Source organism: Scylla paramamosain, chromosome 6, assembly GCF_035594125.1.
Source record: "Scylla paramamosain isolate STU-SP2022 chromosome 6, ASM3559412v1, whole genome shotgun sequence".
Classification (NCBI taxonomy): domain Eukaryota; kingdom Metazoa; phylum Arthropoda; class Malacostraca; order Decapoda; family Portunidae; genus Scylla; species Scylla paramamosain.
In genome coordinates, this window is record NC_087156.1 from 24,636,997 (window position 1) to 24,662,354 (window position 25,358).

Consider the following 25,358-nt stretch of genomic DNA (forward strand, 5'->3'; position numbering starts at 1 on the left):
CGCAGCACGCCACCACTACCACCACCACCCCCACCACCACCACCACTACTTCCATTATCACCACCACTGCCACTATCACCACCACTGCCACTATCACCACCACTGCCACTGTCACCACCACTGCCACTATCACCACCACTGCCATTATCACTGCCACTGACATTATCAGTGCCACTACCACTACTATCATTACCAACACCACTAACGACGCCACCCTCACCACCACTGCCATTATTACCACCAGCACCAGCACCACCGCTACTTCCATCATAATCACTACCACAAGCACCATTACCTCTAATAACACCATCATCACTATCGACGACACTACAACCGCCATCAACACTTCCACCACCACCACCTCCTCCACCTCCACTACCACCACCATTGCTACCACCCCCTTTGTGTATAAAAGATCAGACGCACACGCACACTCGCACGCATAAAATGATGTAAGATTAAATTTCGTTGACTTACAGAAAGCTTTATCCGTAAAACGCTGACCCCCACACCGAGTCTTGGTCACGCCACCACCACCGCCAACAACGAAATAGCTGTTACCACCACAACCAGCAGCGATAGTAACGTATTCAAACGTAAGAACGGCACATGTAACAGCGAGAGTAACTTGATTATTTATAACTCCTATCATCAAAAACAAACCATTAAAGAACTATAAAAACTACAACAACAACAACAACAACAACAAAACTATAATTCAGACCTAAAGAAGATGAACAACAAGAACAACAACAACAACAACAACAACAACAACAACAACAAAACTATAACTCAAACACGAAGATGAAGGACAACAACAGTAACAACACTAACATCATTAACCACCTTCACTGTCAGCAACAGAAGCAACTACCACCAACACAACCAGCGGCGATATTAACGTACATATTCGAACATATGAGCAGCACATTTAACAACAAGAGCAAGTTATTTATGGCCACTTTCAGCAATAATAGAACCTTAAAAATTGCATGTAAGAATTATAACAACAAGAAGAACAACAAAACTAGCAACACTATCACTGCCACTACATCACTACTACTATACCATTGCCACTACCACCTCATTATCCTCTAAAGTATTACCATCACGCTCTCCTACATTAAACTCCTTTTTTTCCCTTCACCACAGTAACGTTAATTCATCTTTATTGTTACATTCCTTTCATTCGCTCATCCCCAGAAAGGAAAAAAGGAAATGTTAAGAAATATCCACTTGCATAATATATATGTAAATAAAAGTAGCCGAATTCTAAACAGAGTAAGGAAACGCGGGATATATTGTGAAGTAATAATACCTTCTTTTATTAAATCACAAAACTTCTGGGCCAGGGTGAGCAGGGCGGGCAGGTGACGCCGTTAATTCGTCGATGTATATGACCCGCCACCCACAGCCGCGCGGATCACTGTACTTACGTCAGGTGTTAATAGAGCAGGTAAAGCTGAGGTGTTCATTATGGGGCGAGACGGCGGCAAGATTAATGGGAAGCCTCGGGGGGTGTTGAGGGAGTGGCTGGAGCGAGTGGGAGGAGCAGGATGAGGGAGGGAGGGATGCGACGGCTGGAGGAGTGGGAGGTGAAAGGGAGGAGATGGAAATTCCTTTAAACGTTGGAGAGTGAAGAAAAAAACAGTTGTATCCTCTTTGTGTGTCATTATCGGCTGCGTGTAGGATTCCACTGCAGGACAAAAGCATCCACGCTTTTCTGTCCGCTGTCCGTCTGTTCCAGGTCACCTGAAGAAAGTTTATCACCCCACCATTATCTTTACAGGCATTTATTTCATTTATCTAAGTACTGCATAAATAATGTAACTATAGAATGTTTATGAGAGTTACGGTGTAAGATGAATGTTATGACTGTTGACATTTCGCTTCGTATTCTATTTTCAATACGTGAAATGTATATTAGTGAGAATTATAATAAGAGTGATGATTGTGATACCGGTAATAATGATAATTAGATCATGATAATAATATAATAATAATAATGATAATGATAATAATGATGTTATTGATTATAATAATGATAATAATAATAATAATGATAATAATAATGATAATAATAATAATAATAATAATAATAATAATAATAATAATATTATTATTATTATTATTATTATTATTATTATTATTATTATTATTATTATTATTATTATTATTATTATTATTATTATTATCATTATTATTATTGTTATTATTATTATTATTATTATTATTATTATTATTATTATTATTATTATTATTATTATTACTATTATTATAGTTATCATTATTATCAATGTCTATAACAAAAATGATAACAACAAATAAATCTGTTAACACAACAGAGTCAGGAGTTCATGAAAAATTACGCATTTATTTGTGCATTGCATTAATAAATTTAATATCTGATCTAAATTTTTGTAAAACAATTAAAAAAATAATATTTCAGTAATCAACAAGTTGCAAAGCCACGTATCACAACCCCACCACCACCACCACCATCACCACCAACACCAACACCATCACAACCACACCACCACCATCACTAACACCACCGCCATTTCTACCAACAAGCATTCACATATTTACCCTCAAGAGTTAATCAGGAAGGGATGTGGATGTACGCATGATTTTTGAGGCTGTACTGTTTCAAAGAGTAACAGGTTATGGTAAAGAAGGTTGTGTGTTAACGTGCCTGGATGGTGGAGGCGAGGATGTGGTGGGGTCGGCGAGTGTGGAGCAAGCGGTGGGAGAAGTCGGGCGTGGTGGTGGAGGCAGGAGGGGCTGTAGCCTACGGAACACCCACGAGGCCTTGTCCGTGTTGATTTAGCGTGACTTGGTGAGGCATTAACGAGGAATGATGGCAGTACCGCCCGATGCAGCGTGGCCTGGGGGAGCAAAAACTGGGAGTTGCTCGAGGCCAGACTCCATGGCGGCCACCGGGTGCTGTGGTAGAAAAATATGACGAAGATTGGATATTATATATATACATATTTTTTTTTTCTAAGTTCGATTATAGGTTATCCTTCACTCGTATTCACTTATATGATGTTACATAAATAACAATACTTACTTGAGTAAAGAAAAGTAAAAAAAAAAATTGCTAGTGATAACCATTGCATGTAACATATCCGAAGGTCATCATAATGATAATAATGAATAATTAGAAAAAAAAAAACTGGGCAAAGAAGAAAGGTCGATATGGCCTAAAATTGAGGCAACAATCCGCGCAGAGAATGTTTGGAGCCCAAGTGAGATGTTGGCGACGGGGCGAAACCGAACGCCTTGGAAAATATACGAACGAGCGTAACATTGTCCTGCTCGCCTTTGTTCAACGGGATAAAAATGCGTGAGGAGGCGACGACTGCAGCTTGAGGTGGAAAGGATGTTGTGCAGCCTCGATGTGCTCTTCTCAAGGTACTCAGAGGAGCAGTGGAACAGTGGTGATGTGCTTGATGTTGAGGGAATCCGGATGCGCAACCTCAGTATTGGTGATCCTCGTTTTGTTCTTGGGAATGTAGAAACAGGTGTTACTGGAATGGCGTTATTTTGAGGCTTGTAGAACAGTAATGATCTTTGCAGAATATTGGTGGTATTTTTCTTCTAGTGAAATCTGTCAAGCAATGGTGAAATAACTGTTCTTGAGGGAATAAAGTCTTTGTTCTAGGAAGTGTAGCAGAACAATGGTGATATTTTGTTCTTGGAAAGATCATGGAATAATGTTTATCTTTTAATTCTAGATTGGTTATATAACCAGTGATATTTTTATGAACTTAGGGGTATGAAACAGTCCAGGTATTTTTGCTGTTGTTCAGATGTAAGTATAAGACCACAGATGTTAATACACTTATTTTAAAAAGGAATATGGAAAAGCTATTTTTTCCGTGCTTTGGTCTGTAAATGTAGAGCAGTGATGTTATATCGGAAAGGAACACGGAGGAACCACGACCTTAGCTGCCTCTACGTTACTGAGAGCAGCGCCACCTGCTTGTCATAGGCAGTGATTGACCTGTGCAGCCCAAAGGGTTATGATGGGTAATGATGGTGTTGGTACACGATTGCTTCTTTGATAAATGATGTATTTTTACTTGTATATTTCCAAACAGCATCATGAATTGTTATTTATAATGACCTTTATTGTGGTTCAGAGAGAGAGAGAGAGAGAGAGAGAGAGAGAGAGAGAGAGAGAGAGAGAGAGAGAGAGAGAGAGAGAGAGGGGGTGGGGGTTCACCTAAAGAAGCGGTTGTAGGTGGTATGCAGCCCCACCACAACCGGGGACGGGGATGGGTGGGGCGGGATGGGGCTGGACGGGGCGGGGCGGGGTGGTGCGGTGCTGTGCGGTGCGGTGCTAGGCGGGGTTGGGTGGTGGCGGCGTGGCATCAGGTGCGGCATAACTTTGTCCGTGAGAAAAGTTTTGCCATGGTGAGCTGCTTCACAAATCACAGGGATATTTTGCATGTGTTACAATAAATGTAAATAAATTGTATATAATATTTAGACATAAGGAAAAATATAAATAGGAGGAGGCAGACAGCGAGCGTCGATAAGAAACCTCTAAGTGTCACCGTATCGCGGCCATTATCGGCACTAAATTTGAACTTGGTGTGCGCCATAACTTACGGTGTCAAATGAACGCCGGAAAAGTTTAGGAAGTCAGACGGGAATCACTCGCGTCGCTAATGGGTATTGGTTACGCTGCCGCCTGCAAGGAGCGCCTCCCCCGCCGCCACGCTAACTTTGCCGCCGCGCCGGTGTTGAGTTGCCCGAGTCGCACTCATTCTTGCTCCGCCGGAAATATGGAGATCATCAGAATTTTCAGCAAAAGTTTTGCCGTCATCCCACTCTCCCCCCACAGCACCTCCCCTCCCCGCCCAGCGCTCGGGGACGACTAGGAACCGCACGTCCCTAGAGGCACCAGGTGTCCCCAGCTGCATCCCGAGCGATCGCCGCTGTAAAGCAAGTATTCGTAACTGAAACACGAGGCTGCCAGTGACAACGCACCGCAGTGAGGTGCAAAACTAAACAGAAAATAATTTTTTTTGGATACGACCTTACAGCAGCAACAGATAGAATGGCAACAGATAGAGTGGTGAACACTGGCCTTTGTCCTCACTGTTGCCACTCTCCACTCCTATGGCCGTATCACGGACACGAAAACTTGGCTTTTTGTTTGTGAAGAAAGAGAATGACAGTGCCCTACTCAGCAAGGGTAGGGCGAAATTACTTTCACTTTGTAGGTATTAAATGTTGGTGAGTTTTTTTTTTTTTTTTTATGTATTAGGGACACTGGCCAAGGGCAACAAAAATCCAATAAAAAAAAAAAAAAAGAAAAAGCCCACTGAGATGCCAGTCCCAGAGTGGAGATGCGGGTCCCTAATTATCCCTGAATGGTAAAGCAAACTGTTGGGCTGCGAGTGGCTAGCCGAGGCACCACGGTGTACTGGTGTGATCACCTGTTACCGGTGCTATAACCCAACAAGTGGTCGTAAAATGGTAATTAATGATGAACTTGGTGTCAATCGTCCTTACGCTACTGCGTAATATTTCTCCATCTTCCATTTTTTTTAATTATTTTTTTTCCGATCACCTAGCAAAGCGACCGTTGTTTTAAGAAATTTCACGTGGTGAAAGGGGAATGGGATGATGAGAACGGATGTTTGCATTAGGAGCTCTTCTCAGCTAGAAAAGAAAAAAAATACACATGCACACGCGCCTGATCACACACACACACACACACACACAATATTTTTCATTGAGCTACTTAAAAATTTTATTTTCTTTGAAAAATTATATATAAAGAATATGCAGAAATACATTATTTTTCATCCTGGCATGCAGCAGGTCCCATCGCTCTCTGCTCCACATTATTCCTGCAGCCTGAAATCATGTGTAGGAACTTGATAAAAAAAAAAAAATGAAGATGGTCGTGTCTCGCGCATCGTTTAGCAATAGTTCAAACATTCTCCCTCCGTGTCTTTTTTATTGTGTATATTTTCATCCGTGTCTTTTTTATTGTGTATATTTTCATATCTATGCTGGACTCGCCGCGTCCCTCTTGTCACCAGCAGTGGCCGCAGTACCGAGCGCGCCACACTCCTGGCAAATGGCAAGTTCAAGGGTACCGAGCCAAGCCAAACATCTTACCCTCGTCTCCTTAGAATACCGGCTGGAAACAACCATGTCGCCGACAGGCGACATGGTTGTTTCCATTTTAACAGCTGAACTTGTTTCCATTCTAACAGCTGAACACTTGCAAGAGAAAGTAATAACAAAAGTGTTTCTTCTTCATTTTAGATTTCACAAACTTATCACCTGTACAAGTGCGAAGGGAACGTAAACATTTAAATGTGTTGATTACGCAGAGGAGGAGCAAGACAGCAGCACGCCTGCCACCACCCTCTCTCTCCTTGCTGCCTTGCCTGGACTGAGAATTGAGGAAGGAAATGTTTTTTATCGACTTGACTTCACGCTGGCGGCTGTTAAGTGGTGAGTCCTTCTGGCTACCACACGCGACACTTACCACATTCCATGGATACCCTTCATGCTGGCAATTTTTTTTTTTTTTCATGCTCCCTTTACTTAGCGAGACTTCTCCCACGCACGTTCTCCCAGGCCTCACGCAGCATAGCAGGCCTCCCGCCCTCCCTGGGTTCCCTCAATAGGACTGTACAGCCGATAGTAGCGAGTTTTTAATTAATATTGTCCGTCTTGTCTTATTACACAGACCTTTGTGCTCTGCCCGAGTATTATTCCGCGTGTTACGTAACATCATGCTTAACTTTTTGTATTGGAGGTTGTTTATCTGGAAGATCGTTTTGTTCGGGTTAGATTATCTCCACGAAGTCAATAGAAAACAAAAGAAAATTCGTTTATATAACTTTTCTTTCCCTCTTTACTTTTATTTTGTTTTATTTATTTGTTTATTATTGACTTTTATTCTATTTATTTACTTATTTTCGCTGGATAGATATGAAAAATTATAATTAGTTAAATGAGTTTTGTAAGACGTTCTTCCAAAACCGGCGGCCCTGGACATCTTGTACTGGAATGGGTGTCGGTGTGCAGCGACAGAAGTGTATCAGTGAAGTGGTCTGCTGGTCAGGTGCTAAAGGTGACGCCAGACGCTGCTGTGACGAGGCTTGCTATCTAAATGAATCGGTGGATGACATTCACCTTTGTTTTGTTACATAGGTCACTCACCATGAAAATTAAAATGCTCTCTCTCTCTCTCTCTCTCTCTCTCTCTCTCTCTCTCTCTCTCTCTCTCTCTCTCTCTCTCTCTCTCTCTCTCTCTCTCTCTCGGGTGTGTGTAAGCCATATATGTGACTGAGCTGTTTCTTGCTCTCACTGGTATTCATATATTCAGTCGCTCTCACTCTTCCTTCACGGCCCTTTCAGCCCCTCGCTCACCCATGCCTGCAGCTTTATGGAAACATGAGCCAATCCGTAATAGTTCCTCTTCACTTTTTCCCCATCACACCTTTTCGCTCGTGAGGCAGAAATACAATATGTCAGCAAGTGATATCGTCAGAGGGAGCGAGGCGGGGTATGGGGATCGCGTTCAGCAAGTGTCAAGTTTGTTGTAAAAAAAAAAAAAAAAAAAAAAAAAAAAGATGATCTAGTTTTAAAAGCAGCAGTCTAATTGGCATACAACTCTATGTTCCCTTGTCAGGCTGTGCGTGTGTTTTGTATGTGTGGTTGTGTGTGTGTATGTGTGGCTGTGTGTGTGTGTGTGTGTGTGTGTGTGTGTGTGTGTGTGTGTGTGTGTGTGTGTGTGTGTGTGTGTATGTGTGTTTGGGTGATTGGGTGGGTGTGTACGTTGTGTTAATTTACTCAGTCTTCACATGAGCACGAATAATTACTTCACTCATAGACGAAGATTACTCCACTTTGATAGGAATTAAGGGGGACATAATCATGTGCAGGAGGGTAGCAAATAATATACTTGTTGTCCGGAAGGCGGGGTGGACTGGAGGCCGTGCGTGGAGGAGAGCGGTGACAGTAAGGTAAATGGCGTTGCACAAAGTTGTGTGTTGAGTGAGGTTGAGTGTGTTATGTTAAGGTGTATGTTGTACTTATTTAAACCGTGATATGAAGGAAAAAAAAGAGGATGGAGGGGTAACTGTACGGGAAACCTGTGACGCGAAGAGCGGACTGGATGTAGTGAGAAGGTGTGGGCGGTCCTTTTTATGCATACTTTACAACTGAGGAAACTACTTAAATCCGCTCCGCTTTATAACCAATGACACGTAAACACTGAGTCCGTCGTTTCCTACACATGAATGACTTTTAACATTAGCAGGAAAGCTCTTCCATGACTGTCTTTATATACATCATAAACACATCATATGGGAAAATCACGAGGGCAGCACTGCTCGCTCACATTCATCACTACTGCTCTCCGCCACTCAGAGGAGGGCTTCTAAATCACAAATGGTCTGGAACAGCAGATTTACATCTTGTTCCTTCGTTTATTACAAAAGACGTATTGAATTGAGAGAGAGAGAGAGAGAGAGAGAGAGAGAGAGAGAGAGAGAGAGAGAGAGAGAGAGAGAGAGAGAGAGAGAGAGAGAGAGAGAGAGAGAGAGAGAGAAATGAAAGGTGTACATGTGATAGCAGGTGCAATAATATGAAAGTGACAGGGACGTGACGCAGTTTTGTTCCTGTTGATAGGCGACAGGTGCACAAATCTGCCGGTGGTGTCCCTGGAGTGAGGGTGAGTGAGCCTTGAGTTGCGAGACAGCAAGGGCGATTATACACAAGGCCTTGGAGGAAAAAAAATAATAGCTTGCACATAAATGAAGGAATCTGGGTCTGTTTGAGTGGAAGAATCAAAGTGCCTTAATTTAATTGCAAGAAAGGGAGGCTCGTGCATGAAGGGCAGTGGGAAGGGAAGCGCAGGTTGGCCGGAGGGTGCGTGGGTCGGCAAATATTGGAACTTTGAAAACACTGAGTCATAAACACCGATTATATAGATAGCACATGATTAAAGGAACAGTATTTGCATTATAAGGTGTAAGAATTTGGTATATGAAAAGCTCCGAGTAGAGTATTACATTGGTACACGCTTGGTGCAGCACTGTACGAGAGCTGTCGTTAAGTAATTTTCTTGTTTAACATTTCAGTAAAACAGGCGAGTGAGGATGTATGTTACTGGTTACGTAGGTGAAGTCATCAAAAAGAAAGTAAACCAGGTAATAAATGCTTTAAGCTGCGGAGCAACTTAAAGGACCTTCCCCCAGCGGCAGGGGGATTCTGATCCTTAGACGCGTCACAGACCCTGGTCATACGGAGCCCGTCTGCAGACACCACGCCAAGTGTCGCGCCGTCGTGATGTTTGCGGCGAGTGCATGTTGCTATAAATGACTCTGTGTTTTTAATAAGTGGAACTTTATCTACATTCTGATCACACTATTGTGTTCATGGGAGTTTTTCCTACTTAATGTATTAATATATTCCAGCATTCAATGATTAACTGTTGAAAAATAGCGAGCATAAGTAAAACATGTAATAACACTTTTTTTTTTATCTCCACAGTGCAATTTGTCGTAATACCATTTTCTTTTTTGTCCTGTCGAGTTTTTACAATACATCTTGATTCTACAGTCACTGCTGAGTCTGATGGTGTCAACCAAAACTGGCTATCCCGTATATGAAGTGAATTATGGCATATAATTTGCGCATTTTGCGCGCTCGAGCTCGATCTGTAGTGATGAGGCGATAGTTGCACGAGTTGCGAGGCAGAAACCGCTCACATGCCGATAAATCGAAATATGCAAAATACGGCAAAACGGTGGTCTGACGAAGAAATGTCATCAAATAAGAAAGATGCGCCGTCAAAAGTTACCTGCGTGGAGGTGTTTCCGAGACTGAAATCGCGATTTTTATATGCGATGGACACCAAAAGGTGCTCCTGGCCAAAATCATCGTTGTACCCTCCAGGGGCCAGGTGGAGCGGTGGGTTGTAGCGTATTGTTAATGCCAAGGACCTTGGTCAAATCCACACACATCTCATGGTCGAACGGTCACATTAGAATCCTCGTTTCAACTTTTTATTTATTTATTTTTTATCTATTTATTTATTTATTTATTTTTTTTCAGTCAAGGGACGGGCTACTACCAGGTCAGGAGAATGCTGCTATAGTACATTCTTTTGATACAGAAAACGCTTTCTCCACCACAAAACGGTAATAAGGAAACCTACATCGATGGTCTTTCAGTTAGATATCTAATCACACTCTTTGCGCTACAAAAAGAAAGGAAATCATGAACTTGGCTTGGTGTAATTATTCTGCCATAATCACTACGTGCTATGAACTACTGTGTTGTTTTCATTGTAGCGTTCTAAACTTCACTTTACCTACACATGCGTGGCAGCAGCAGGCAGCAAGATGATGCGCGTCCACGTGCGCAGCACAACATGCACATTCCATCACTCTCTTCGTCCTTCACATCAATCCTCTCGTAATTAACGCCTTTTACATAATTTCCTTGCAAGTTAATTGAGCGCCTCGCCTGGACGCTAGAGACACATTAGTGGATGAAGGACAGCCTCCCAACATGAGACCGCCAGCGACAACTCTCCTCGAGCATCACTTAGCGGCGAAACCTATTGGCTGGCTAGACAAATAGTTGTCATTAAAAGCCGGAAACTTGGCGGGACGGTGGGGAGGAAGCGGCCAACTGTGGCTCAACTCGCAGTAACTTGGCCAAACTTGCAACAAAGTGGCAACTGTTCGGGAGTGTCTGCCTAACAACTTAATTGTTTGACCCCATTTGCATAATGTGTTAAGTGAGTGATATTTATCTGTTTATCTTTGAGGCTACAGCAAGATGCCGTCCGCGCTGCCTCCTGCATGGAACGTGCGTAGAGGCAAACATATCGACCCACTACCGTTACGTACACACGCCGAGTTTTAGGAGATAAGTGCTGAAAAATCTTGCACAGTCAACCCTGCATTCGCTGATAAGAGAGAGAGAAAAAAAAAAGACACATACAGAATAATAAGATGGAGGTGTCGAGGAAGCAATTGACAAGAGTATAAGTAAAGGAACCGCTCATTCTTATCATGCGTAAATGCGTCAGTTGTGGTGATACGGTGCTCCTCGCTGCTGCTTGCAGAGGCTTGCTTCTTCTTTCGATTATGGCGCTTCATGCAAAGGTTGATAGTATTTATTTTTTTTGTCTTTTGATATAGGCCTTGAAATACTTGTGAATTAGATGCTCGTTATTGTCTGTTCAAATGACACCACTAATGCCTGAAGCCTGTGATTATCAGCTCCGCTAACCTAGACCACATCTATTGTGCAGTCTGCGTCACCTCTTGACCCGTGACACGCAACTCACACTTTTCACTCTCCCAAAATAAGCGCCTCAGTAATTGGCTCTTGGACACGCGTTGCTTCGAGAAGTCTTTAGCCCTCAGCTCTTCCGTGTCCTAACATCTCCATCCCTACCTATCCCCATCCCATCCCCACCCCGTCCTATCCGACCAGTAAGCTCCCCCTCGTACGGTCACTCAGTGGGATATCAGACGTGCCAGTCATCACTGGTACCAGAGAGAGGATTGACTCGGCCAGGGATGATCTCCTTTAGCCTCCTCGTCTGGCAGCGGGAGGTGAACGTGTTAATTGACTGCAGCACTAGCTAAGGTTGGTCACCTTCTAGCTTACCGGCGACGCAGAACGATTACAACAAATAGTTGACAAAACCCAGTTTGCGATGAAAACAAAGTTTGTTTCCTTGAGACAGGTCTGCATAGTACACAGTCTAACGCATGAGCCCCGTAGTACTGCCCTAGCGGTAACTCCTTGCAGTCGGTGTCTGGCCAGTATGGTGAAAGTTGTCCGGTCTAGTTCTGCAGGGTGTTATGGCTCCCCTCCGTCCCAACGCCGCCCCTCCTTCACTCCAGGAAACACGCGGTCCGTAATGGGATTGGAACGTATTACGGGTTATTGCATATAACACTGGATAATAGTACGAGTATCTCAGCGGGACAGTTGGGGCGCACACCCGCCGAGAGGACCCGCCTGCCCGGCCCAACAGCACTCCCATCTTGCACAAGGTGATGAAAGGGATATTTGTAATCATGAACTTTTTGTTCTTTATATTTTCTGAGTTTCATATGTTTTTTTTTTTTTTTTTTTTTTTTTAGTAATGTTCATGGGGTGTACTGATAGTGTAGAATGAGAAGGGTCGACCTTTGACCTTAGCCAGTGAGGGCATTGGCGACCAGCAATAAACGTAGAGGTCATGTGCGTAAATGTGAGATGACATCTTCGCAAAAATGTGATGAAAAATCATTATTTCTTCACATGGTGGAAACGAAAATGTCTAGTGTGCAGCAAACATAAGCAATGCTATAAATACCATTCTTGTGCTACTTTCCTCTTGTTACGTGTATTTATGAATACGAATCAGACTTACGCCTCAGAACGAAACCGTAGAGAGAACAACAGTCCCGGTGTGGGTGTGTCCTGCGGGAGAAAAATTGGGAAAAAGTTAGACTGGAGTTGGTTCGGTTTAGTGTTTGGACTTAGTTTATATAGAAACGAACCGTAAATTTGTTTTGCATTAAGGCATCGAAGTGAACAGTGATGTTAGTCTTCTCTGGTAAATTCCTAAAACATTAATTAAGACCAAATCAGACAGAATTTTCTCTCTCCTTAATCCCCCAATTACTGGAGTGTGCGAACCTGGGGGAGGAATGCCGCGCCTTGCAGATCTGCGGCGGGGCTTCCATAAATACTCCGTGGCATGAGGCCCGATAGGTGCTTTTGATGTAGTGGTGAAGACAGACCGCAGATCAGGCTACCTTCATCACACATACACACACACACACACACACACACACACACACACACACACACACACACACACACACACACACACACACACACACACACACAAACAAACAAACAAACACACACAGAATTTTAGCGTTGCTGTGAAAAAGCAAAATATTTTTTTACGTAATACATAAAATTCAGTTAAATTCACATGACAGCCAAATAAGAATACTTGTGAAATATTCTTGCAAGATTATGGCGTTGCATACAACCTCTTCCTAACAGATCAGTCGCTAACGTCAAGATTCGCGGCTTTATTGATGAAGACCGCCTTTTACTGGTCCCGTGTAATAATGGATCACTCGAGTGTTAAAAGTCACACCTCGTAGTTAATGGGTTTGCGTTTGTCTCATATAGAAAGATAAGTTTAAATTTTATCCCACTCGTGGAAACAAATCTGATTAAGAGAACAACAAAAGTACGTGCTAGACCAATAAACTGAGTCACTAACATATTTGCTTTAAGGGTTTTGGATTGGTGAGATCGTCGTGTTATTTTCATATTATTAATTCTCGTATACTGTCAGTAACGAAACTCGGACGTGAATAGAGACTATGAGATTGTACCTGTCATTGATCAAAAGTGTGACAGGCATGCTAGCGTGATTGTACAGCGTATGATTACCTCATTATAGAGTCAGCTAAACCTATATTTCAGTGAAGCTTCCGTCAAACATTTCGCTGTTTGTTGGAGTCGTGTACTTCCAAGTCAGCGGCTCACTGCCCACCTCATTATTGCTACGCCTGTCATCTGTTTGTCTATGTGTATATAGTATTAGTTTCTCTCTCTTGTTGCTAGGAAAAGGTGGTGTTTCTTAGATCCTCGCGTGGTCTTTTCATAGTTCAGTACTTATCACTTAACTCTTAATCAGTTTCCTAAGGTCTTTCTTAGTTGTTCCCTTCTTAAGCTTCTTAAGCATTTGCACCGTAATTTGATGTGATCTCTACTTTATTCATCCAATGTGTATGAGACATTTACGGATTAAGGATCATATACAAACAATATTTGACTGCTGTGTACGATCATACACTCATAAAAAGCTTAAATTAATAAAAAGATAAATAAGCAAATAAGTAAATGAATAAATAAAAGATCACAAAACTAGCAAGCACATTCAAAGGTACGTAGTGTTCCGCCATGTATATTTTTCGAGGTAAAGTTATACACCGTTAGGTTTACTGGCAAAATAATTTCCTTAAAGATTTTGATTTTTTAACATTGTTACCTTCCTTTATATATTATTTATCTACTTAATTATTTCATGTGTTTGTTTATTCATGTATACGTATTTTTAATTCTTTAAATAAGATGCTGTCTTATTCTCAAAGTAAAAAGCAGAGAAAAATTATAAAATATATGTTGCATGTTTAAAGACGTGCCTCGTTTGCACCCAGTCTCCTTTTTATTCTTTCAGTTTTATTTATTTATTATTTATTTATTTATTTATATTTTTTGTATGTAAGCATTCTTAAAATTCCAGAATTGAGTTGAAAAGAAAAACAAAGCAGACTTAACAGACTATTAAAACATGAACAGCATAATTGTCAACTTTTGTTTTCTTTTCGTTCGAAATTCATGGAAAATGAATGATGTACATGCATCTTACATGAAGCTTTTCAGTGGCTGCATTGCCTGCTCATTTATTAATAATTACACCCAAGTATTTGCTGTCACGCACAATAACTACATTTTTGTTTATGATTTTTACTTTATTAATATTATTTTCTTGACCGCGAAAGCTAATCTTCATTTAGTTTTTGTCTTTTAAATAGAAGATCAAATTAACTAATATCACACTCTTGAATAAACCAAGTTGAGAGTCTTCCTCCACCCTGCGTCATCCTCTTCATCATAACGCATCGCACTCTTCCCTGCCAGACTACACGTGAAGCCTTTTAAACATTTGTGTGCGAGAAGACACACCTACTACAATGTTTTCTGGTGTCTTATCATATGTTACTGATAACTGTTCTTTACCGCATTGCGTGATAGACATTGTTGCATACATGAAACTCTCAATAATTTCCATAAGAAGTCTTGCTACATTACGTCGAGGGTATCGTTAAAAAAAGAATTAGGAAGCAGAAGCTCGTACTCAAATATGAATTACTTTTTAACTCGATTTCAGGTTTAATTACCACCAGTGTGTGCAGGGAATGCTGAGTATCTTGCCCGGAGAGTAACAGTTTCTTCTTTAGTGTTTTCGGTCACTCGGACCTCAGACACACATGATATTATTTCACCGCAGCCTTGTTATTTAGAGCTCTTGTATGCCCACCGCCACCTCTGCTCATGCCGTTGTATTTACCGCAACCAGAATGCAGCCGTTAGAGGCGTAAAGGTCACGACAAGAATACCAAGCAATAGCAGTGCCGCATGCTGTCTTGGAAAAGCAACCAGAAAATCAGTGGTTATCGTATAATGTCCAGCCCAACAGAGAGGACAGTGTTAAAAGACTTTATGTTGCACCGATTGTCTGAACAGTGAAGTACATCGATTGTTCAGAACCTCAAAATAGGATTAGCGCACTATTTAGCGCGCGCGCAAATACACACACACACACACACACACACACACACACACACACACACACACACACACACACACACACACACACACACACAGCTGCAGCAACAGTTGTAGCTCATATTTTTCTGCTGAAAATTTCAATCAGTTTCCTCAAATAAAGTGAAGAAAAGAAGCAAGTCATTATAAGTTTTAAAAGTTTGAACTAGATATAAGCATGAAGCAACTGTTAATTTGCTTCCTAAAGACATACGCTTTTGAAAGAATGCAGCCAGTTAAATATTTTTCGTGTTGGTATGCAGTGAACGTGATCGATTACAGTCGTGTGGGTGTGAACCGTGGGACGCCGCCATTGAGGGCGTGAGGCATTCTTGAAAACCAGTCTGCAAAGATCTCTTGCGCTGCTGGCAGAAGGAAAAGGAAACATCATCTGGGGCTGAGCTTTCTTCTCTCCTTTACTTTTGTACCTAAATTACCCGTGAAATATTGTTGAGCACACAGGCAAAGCACTGAGTAAGGCATCGCACACATATGGAACAGACTCAGTGATCGGGTTTTTAGTGCTGAGTCATTAGGGAGTTTTAAATTAAGATTAGACAAATTTATGGATGAGGATGATAGGTGGAAATAGGTTTTCTACAGGGTTTTATACGTGTAGGCTTGATGGCTTCTTGCAGCTTCCCTTATTTTCTTGTGTTCGTATGTTATATCTTCCCCACTCGTATAGCTGGATGTTCAGTAATTCACCATTCCAAAGGTGGGAGAGTAAGGCCGATAGCCAGGTATGCGTGAATTCTTCATCAAGGATTCGAGACGTGGATAGCATCATTACACACGTCAACAAACATTCTCTTTCGTTATGTATGTGAGATCGAAGGACAAGAACATTAATACCAAATAACCGAAAAAAAAGGAGAAAAATGGAAAACGACCACCAGTGACGAGATAATATCCTACAAAAACAAACAAAAAAAATCAATAATAATAGATAAATAAATAAATGAAATATAAATTCACCTTCGACATCGTCACTACCATCACCATCAACAACAACAGCAGTAACAAGACCACTACCATCATCATTATGACCATTACCACCGTTAGTTAAGTTGAGCTCCCTATGGCTGAGAAGGATTACAAAGGATCACAAACGATAGAGGAAACTTCGGGCCCTCCCCAAGCTGTTTGACTTCACTCTGACTGTCAGTGTTTGAGGAAGGACAGTGAAGGAGGAGGCTGCTTTATACCCGTTGACAAAGTAGCAAGTAGAGGAGGAAAAGGAAAGAAAAGGAGGATGAGAAGAAAGAGAAGGACTGGGGATAAGTAAGTAGGGGGATAATATTAAGTACAGAGGGAGACAGATCTTAATTACAAGGTTCCCACTGATACTGGTTTGTGTCCTCTCCCTTTCCGTCTTTCCCCTCCCTTCCCCTCTTTCTCCTCTCTGTCTACCATTTATCAGCCTTTCTCTCCTTCCACAGCTCGCTCCTCTCTCCATGTCTTTGTCGTTCATGCCCCACTCTCTCTCTCTCTCTCTCTCTCTCTCTCTCTCTCTCTCTCTCTCTCTCTCTCTCTCTCTCTCTCTCTCTCTGCTTTTATGTCTAATTCCTCCATTTATCATTCATTTCTTTTCGCGTGTGTGTGTGTGTGTGTGTGTGTGTGTGTGTGTGTGTGTGTGTGTGTGTGTGTGTGTGTGGGAAGGAAATGGAGGTCAACCATTAACCCCACAGTAATATCTGCTTTGTTTATAATTGTTTGTGTCCATTGTTAAATTTATCGTACTTGTTCAGTTAAGTATCGTTCTTATGGTTTCGGAGGTGAATCAAGAAATGCAGTCGCGGTGATAGTTATTCGTATATTTGTAGTAAATATAAACACGTAATGATAAATATGAATCTTTTTTTTTTTTTGTTATTAGTATAAAGGTAGTAATTATAAAACATCGCTACCTCACCATTAATTATCCGTATTATTGTTATCGTCATCACCACGTAAGTTATCATCACTGTCGTTCGCACCATCATCATCACTATCACCACCGCCAGTGCCGCCCTCCTGCTACAAGCGTCAAGGCGCAGGATCCGCTCAGCTTTAGCCTAAGATTTTTCCTTTCTGCGTGAAATAACGTGATCTTCCATGAGCGTCTGAGTCCCGCCTGCCCTCGCTCCCCTTGCCCCCGCAACCACACGCCACCCACTGATTCCCCGGCGCCATCAGCTGTGTATGTGTGTGTGTGTGTGTGTGTGTGTGTGTGTGTGTGTGTGTGTGTGTTTCTTTATTTGTGGGGTTGCCGTTAAGTTTCCGTTCATCAGCCCCGAGTCAACAAGGACACGCCGCCAGTCAACACGAGATCGTCTGCAGCACGCCGATAACTCCTACGTGTTAATTAATTCCCTAGAGATTACTGTAACTAGACGGCGATACTGAGAGCCCTCCACGCCTCAGATATCACACGCACAGGTAAAACCCCTTACGATACATAAAAAAAAAAAATAAATAAATAAATAATACCGGAAAAATTATATAAGCTACCCTTGTTTTAGTGACGCAGAAACAATTACATTTACCGAGTGAGATAATACCAATTAAGGAGTATTTACAGGCGAGCAATAAAGACGTCAGCGAATCACGGGAATCGGACAGAATCAACCACGATCGCCCAGGAATCAGTGCGGATTAGGGCTAACTGGGAGGGATCTTTGGCAGGGGTCAAAATGATGATTGAGAGATTAGTGAAGACCGCAAGATTACCGCAGCCCACCTCCTCATCCCGCTCCTCTCCTCTGTTTTTCGTCTTACCGCCGGCGCCCTGGCTGGGAGGAGAGGCAGGCGGTGGGGAATAGAGGGTAGTAGAAGTAAAGTAGATGGTGGCAGTATTGGACCTGTGTCGCGTAAGTGTAATTGTGAATAGCTATGTAGAGAGAGAGAGAGAGAGAGAGAGAGAGAGAGAGAGAGAGAGAGAGTGGGGCGGGGGTTGATGCATCTCATAATAGTATCTGTAACAAGGAGAACGTACCTTTGTGTGTGTGTGTGTGTGTGTTCCAGCACCCCTACTGTTGAATTTGGCTACAGAACACTCGAAACTTCCCACATCCCAATATTTTTCCCCAGTAGTGGTCGACCCCACCATCCCCTCCTCCACCCTCAATATTCATATGGCCGGCAGCCGCGCCAATAAGCGTGTATTATATTAGTGAGCGGCGCAATTATATATTTTCGCCCACATAAAAAGATACGCTCAAATATGTGATCTAATTGGCCAGTTAGTAATCAGATAGTGCTCCTTTGTAATGTTTGATTGATATGCAGAAATACTGAGCAAGCGGCCGTTTGTTCAGGCCGGCCCTCTAATGGTCAAAGAAAACGGCCGCTTCAAAGACAGGCGGCAACAATATTGGTCATTGGCATCTGGAACCACTGGTGTGTTCTTGAATTGCGTATATGTGTATGCGTATGTGTGTGTGTGTGTGTTCTGTATATCTGGATTCATTACCACATCCTTCAGCATCAGTATCCATACCTCACGTTCATGCCCCATGCCCTGTGTTGCACTGTACACCACATCCTTCATCGCCACTTTTCCTTAGGATGAGTTTTAAGACTTTATTGCTGCTCTTGATTTTGAAACTTGGGAAACTCAAGTTATCTGTCCTCACGGTGTATCGCCGCCCCGTGCTGGCCGCTGACTCGTGGTTATCAGGCTGCTGTACTATTTGTATAGGTAATGTTGAACTAGACTCAAGTGATTGCTCTGTTTTATTGTGGTCACGAGCAGCACGTTCATTTAACAACCAGCCAGAGTGTGTCCGAACCAGCTCTTGTGTGTTGTCATTATGCATTAGTTTTCATTTAAATGATGACATGTATAAAATGTTTGAGTTTTAACTTTTGATCAGCGAGGTATATCTAACAAAGCAATGTGTCGGGTGTTGTGTTGGTTGACTGCACACCAATCTAAAACTGGACACTTTCTCCGGAACGCATCTCTCCCGTAATTGATGTGCTTAGCTGCCTTAAGAATCCTCGAATTGCTTTTCACATTCGTCAAGAGGAGATTTGTTACCAGTAATGAAGTGTCATCCCTTTAATGAGATTATCTTCACCATCTGCAGCTCATTGTTGGAAATTAGTGTTTCTTAGTGCACGGGTCGCCTCGCGGCTCCCTTTCTGCTGAGTCATGGTGCCTTTAGTACAAGTGGTGTGGCACGTAGACTACAACCAGGTGCATTTGTTTAACGCTTTGTTGCCACGCCTGCAGCACACATCCGCTCTCAGGCATGCCACACCCCAACTCCCACGCGTGCCACACCTCACCCTACCCACAGACACAAGACAGATTAAGTCTACACAGGCAAACGCTGCGCAACGCTCAAACACAGTGGCGTCTTATTCAGTCTCGTGTAGCTGCAACAAGAGGGCGGGATGGGGTGAAGGTGAGCCGCCTCGTCGGTCGCAATGTATCACGGGGTGCTGTTGGTTGCCTGTAAAACACCAACTCAAATCAATCGCGCCAACTTATTCAGCTTCATGAAAAAGATCGCCAAAGAAACCTTGCAAGGCCTGCGGCTGGAAGAAATTTAAGTAGGATTTTGTAGTGGTGTAATGATGTGTCTTGTTTGTTGTCTGAGACATTATCATGATTAACTTTGTTGTCACTGTTTTAGTACTAGCAGCAGCAGTAACAACAATAATAGTTGTGGTAGTATTAAGGTTGTAATAATGATAATAACTAGTTGGCTACCATTAATAACACAAATAGTAATAATGATTGATAGTGGTAGTTGTAGTAATTAGTAGTAGTAGCAGTTATGATTTAGTTGTAGTAGTAGTAGTAGTAGTAGTAGTAGTAGTAGTAGTAGTAGTAGTAGTACTAGTAATGATGATGGTGGTGGTGATGGTAATAGTTAGCATTTGCGACAGCACACCTGTTGTCACGGTCAGAAAATGTGCCGCCGCTGCAGGACCAAGATGTTATCGGTCGATGTGATGAGATGACATGCCTGTCAGGTTATTGTGGGGAAAGAAAAAAAAGATAGAAAGAAAAAAGATGAAGGCTATTTTCGAAGGGTGATTAAATTTGCTGTAAATTGAGTCAACGCCTCATGGGGAGATTTTGCTTTGAGAATCATGCTGAGAATGCAAGGCTCGCGTGTGGGGACTCCCTCAAGAAAACGCCGTCTACACCTTGCCTGCCTGCTCCAGCCTGACAAGGGAACACGAGGCTTGGGTGTCATTGCCCCTCAGTCTGCACGAAAGGTACGGGGGGAGGAGGGAGAGAGGGAGGCCTGATTCCAGCTTAGTCCTGTTACGATATATTGGTCATTAAATTCCAATCATTAGGGCGAGTCGCTGTCAAAGCTTTGTGGCGGATCGTGGCGCGTAAATTAATAACCAGTGTTTGAGCATCAGGTTGGGCTGGTTGGCAGAGTGCCGGGCTGGCTTAGGGAAAAGTGATGTTATGCTGCTGACCGTATTTTTAGCCGCCAGCGTCACATCGCACGGTCGTTACACACGGTCGCTACACAAAGGAAAGCTGTAGCAATACTGAATTGGATTTTTCTGAGTTTTAGAACTTTCAGTAGATCAAAATCTTGAAACAAATAAATTCTGTTTATTCATGTCTTATAAAGAACATTAAGCAGTGTATGACATTTGGTTCGCTTGTATTGCTGAGTCCAGCAAAGGTAAAAATGTAAAAAAGAAGTATGGCTTTTTGGAATGTGTAAATAGATGAATGTCACAAAATGAAACATTCGAAAGTCGTGATTAAGGATCGCAACACATTATTCATCGCTCTAATAATATAGTGAAAGGAAAGAAATTAAGTATTTTCTACCAATATTGGGGAACTGTAACCATGATGGCTTTCAGTTACAAATGTACGAACGTGAGCGATAATTCTGGTGTTTTCCCGTGTGGTCCATGCGTCACCCACCCAATCACTTCAACGCACCGAAATCCCACCCGACCTTGGCTTCCACTCTGCACTCACTCACCCAGCCACCCTTCTGCTCCAAACTCTGCCACTCACTGACCACCCTGCAATCCTGCTATCCTCTCCTCCAGTCTGGTATTGCCAGGCCTCTCCCACCTGGTCACCCACTGAGCTATCATCCCCATCGCTTGTCAGCGCCTCAGCAGACTGTTAACGCCATTCCATCCGTACTCCAGTGTTTCCACTTCCTCTCAGACTCTGCTGGAGGCAACCGCCGCAAGCTCTGGTGCGTTTACTGTGAAAATGTCACAATTAGGCTTCGACTGACTGACTAAGACCGTGAAAGGAGTAGGGGTTGATGCAAGACAGCATTCTTAATGGGAACACACGTACAACCAAAGAGCGAGTTTGGTTGATCACAAAGTGCGATGAGGTCAGGGAGAAATGAGACACTCGTATGAAAGACACTGAATTGCAAGACTCCTGTCTGCTGGAAAAGGTGCTGAAAAATGAAATATTTTTGATCAGGGGCTTAGATTGCGTCTCTTAGATTATATTTCTTTACATGAAGACAACACTGAATTATCTCCAGATGTATTTTGTCGCTTGGTGAGCGGTGTTTTTACTTTCCATCTAATATCAGATTTTGCATCGTTCGTTAACAGCAGCTGTGAAGCACATTGCATGTGTGTGTCGCTCGACAAGTTTTTATAATGACAGGGATGTCAGTATTATCTTGTACCAAGTACTCTTGCTCGCAAAGTATTAACTATATATTTAATCCATTAAGCATTTGTGCCTGAGTGATTTCCGGTGTCGGTTGCAACACTTATACCGGAGTGTGTGTGTGTGTGTGTGTGTGTGTGTGTGTGTGTGTGTGTGTGTGTGTAGTTTTTACAAATATTCTTGTGTTCCCTGAGTTCTCTAGGTTTTCACCAAGAAACTATATCAGGAAAAGTCCTTTAATCATCGCCACATCCTGTTTGTGATGGAACTGGATTGTTAGCAGATCCCGTCCTACCTGGAAATCAAACCTTCCCACCGTAGAGGCCGCACCGTGAGTATTCAGGTGACGGGAGAACTTGTTGGCGACAGATACTCCTCACCCGTGTGACGTACATGTATATAAATTCCTCATGTGCATGGCGGATACTTTCTTGTGTGTGCATCAAACGTCAAGAAAATATTAAGAAAAGAAAAGGCTCTCTGTTTGGCTCACCCAGACCTTCCTCTCGATGTCGCTTTGTGGCGGGACTCGGTGTTAGCAGCACTGCCAGGAAGCCCCACTGCAACCTCTAAGTGGAAATAAAATCTGAATCTGAATCTGAATCTGAATCTAAGATTGCTCATTAAGAGGTAGAAAGTACCAAGCCCTCACTGAATGAATACTGTGCTGCTCGAGTTCCTGCTTCACCGCCGTCTCTGAGTCCTTGGACTCCCGACACACACACACACACACTCTCTCTCTCTCTCTCTCTCTCTCGTCTACTTCCCCACAGTGACCACTCGGCTAATGTTTGCCGCCTCTCCTGTGCAACGTTTCTCTTTCCGTGGTCGCAAGTCCCGGTACTCCCTTCTCTTTTCCCCATTATGTCCTCCTGCACCAAACTATCCTGCTCTCCCGCCTTCCACTCCAACACCCTCCCACAAACCCTCCCATTACTCTGCCTCAGTAAACTTCTCCCCGCCGCTGCGTCTCCTCCCTACCTCGCTGGACCCTCTTTCTCTCTCCGCCTCCCATACACGACTGCTTCTGTTTCGTCCTCGGTGATTCAGGCTCCTCTTCTTCCATTCTCTCCTTTCCTTCACATGCTGTTCTTCGTTACGTCACTCTTCCCTTCCCTTCACACATTCACTTTCCCGCCAGCTCTACCTGCAGCTGCTCGTTCTCTTTCTTCCTTCATCTGATCTGATCTGAAACAAAGCTCTCTTTTCCACATTGCAAAAGCGTTTGCCTGTGTTCTTCCCCTTCGCCACTGGCCCTCCCTTGTCCCCTCTTTCGCCACCCTCCGCCAGCCTCACAGGAGGAGATAGCTACAGAGGGGCCAAGGGCGAGAGTCCGATCAAAGAACCAATTTGCAGGAGTTCGGTCACCTATGAAAACGCTTTCACGGTTTTTAGCTTGGCTTCAAAAACGGCCAAAGAGGAAATCTGCATGTTGCTGAAGCTCTGAGAATCGGTGGAGCTGGCCAGCTTTTCCTTGTCGTGGTTAATATTGCGTCTCTTGCTGCCCCCTTGTAGCCCGGAGCTCCTCAACGTCATCTGCGGCACTCCAGGGAGATTATATTGTGATGGTGGAGAGATACTCGAGACACTGTGGCCCGCGCAACTGAGCGGTCTTACTGGCGTCCCCAGATGATTAACTTATCTTTAGTTAGTGACTCTGCTAATTGTAAAGGGTGGAAAATTAAGATGGACCTAGATACGATGCATAAGATACTTGGCTTGAGGCACATGTTGCTCTTGTTAGGCTGAAGCACTTGCGGGCACAGACATACGCACGCACGACATTCACAGCTCCGCAATCAATACGCTGCCTCAGCTTAGAATTTTCGAATTGGTAGTTCAGGAACAGAATGGCAGTGTAGTTTTCGCACCACACCGTAAAGACATGACGCGAGGGACGTTTGGAGAAATATTAAATCATACTGAATTACCTGATGATTTCTTGTCAGCCCAACAAAGACTTCGGACCCACTAAGGTATTAGCAGTCACCGACTAATTAATAATAAAGTCTTCAGGTGAACGGCTCACGGCAAAGAGTCCTGTAAATCAAATGTCCCTCGTCTTCATGCTGAATTACTACCAAAGCTTTTGAAGCCAATGACTGGTGTGTAGGTACTCTCTGGAGAATGAAAGAACCTCCTTTATAGTTTTATTCTTTTTACAGGTTGGTGGAAGACGCCTGAAAATAACACCTTGGTTACCCTGATCTCTGGTATTTTTGAACAGAAGGTTAGTGCAACATTCTAATCAGTATGTAACGTTCGTGAACATGGCTCAAGCCCGTACTCTGGCCGGCCCATGGAACTAGTATTCCAATTACGTGCAACAAAACAAGAAGCTTAGTTGAGTCCCAAAGACACATGACAAGGGAAAAGATCAATTTGCTGTAGAAAAAAAAAAGTTTTGTCTCCTTGAATAAATGATGTGGATATCATAACATCGACTGAGTAGTAGAGTTTAACAGCGCATAGTGATTTAAGAAGACGAACTTAGGTCTTATAGGTGTAGATGTTTCACCCCTTATACACATCACCGAATAGTGTAAGGTCACATTGTTATCTATTTGCTATAAGTCCAATCGAGACGTGTTGATTTCAAATATAAAAAACTTACGTACATTATATTGGAGAGTATCTTGGATCATACACACAAAAAAAGAAAAAAAAAAGTAAAATGTGTCATTTGCCCTAAACATGTGTACCCTTATCGCAAAAAAGAAAAAAAAATAATAATAAGAATTGATATTAAAAACAATGATTATCATTAGTCTCTTAGGAAGTCGTTGACCAAGTGGTGAGACCGAACCTTCCGGGCAATCATTAGACCTTTATTAGACACAGGCGAGCACAATAATGGTAGCGTGGCCTCTGACGCGTTAGAAACAGCAGCGCCAAGCGGAAGGGAGAGGCTGGCATCCGGGTTTTGTGTCCTCTCTGGTGGTGTGTTTAACCTTTCCTCGCCACTTCACTGACTCACCTCACCTAGCCTTCCTTGTGGCGGGATGTAGGAGGGGAACAGTGGGGGCGGCGCTGCACCACACGAGCTTGCTGCGCACTACCCATTCACTTTTGCACAGCACTTCACGGCTGTCCCGAGATTGTAAAGAATGCCAGAATGATGTTGATGTGAAATGTATTGCGGGGAGCGAGTTCGACCTTCAAAGTTACTATATTGTTTCTTTCCTTTATTTAGTAAGATGGTGACTTTGCAGAGCCTTGGTTGCGGAGTTATAGTTTTTTTTTTTTTTTATACATATAGACACGTAATGCCTCTGACTAATCTTGAAACGCATCATTTATATCAGCAACACGCTGTGGTGCA

General features: G+C 42.9%; 1 long non-coding RNA gene across 1 annotated transcript in view; it reads right to left on the reverse strand.

The window, feature by feature from the left end:
* The window catches only part of LOC135101122 (uncharacterized), a 22,734-nt gene extending 100 nt beyond the window's left edge, over positions 1 to 22,634 (reverse strand). Inside the window, exons 1-3 of the long non-coding RNA XR_010269044.1 lie at positions 22,530 to 22,634; positions 2,696 to 2,946; positions 1 to 1,752 (exon numbers count right to left, since the gene is read on the reverse strand). The exon at positions 1 to 1,752 is cut by the window's left edge and continues 100 nt beyond it. This is a non-coding gene — a long non-coding RNA (uncharacterized LOC135101122). The remainder of the gene's footprint in view (positions 1,753 to 2,695; positions 2,947 to 22,529) is intronic.
* Between the last annotated feature and the right edge of the window lie 2,724 nt (positions 22,635 to 25,358).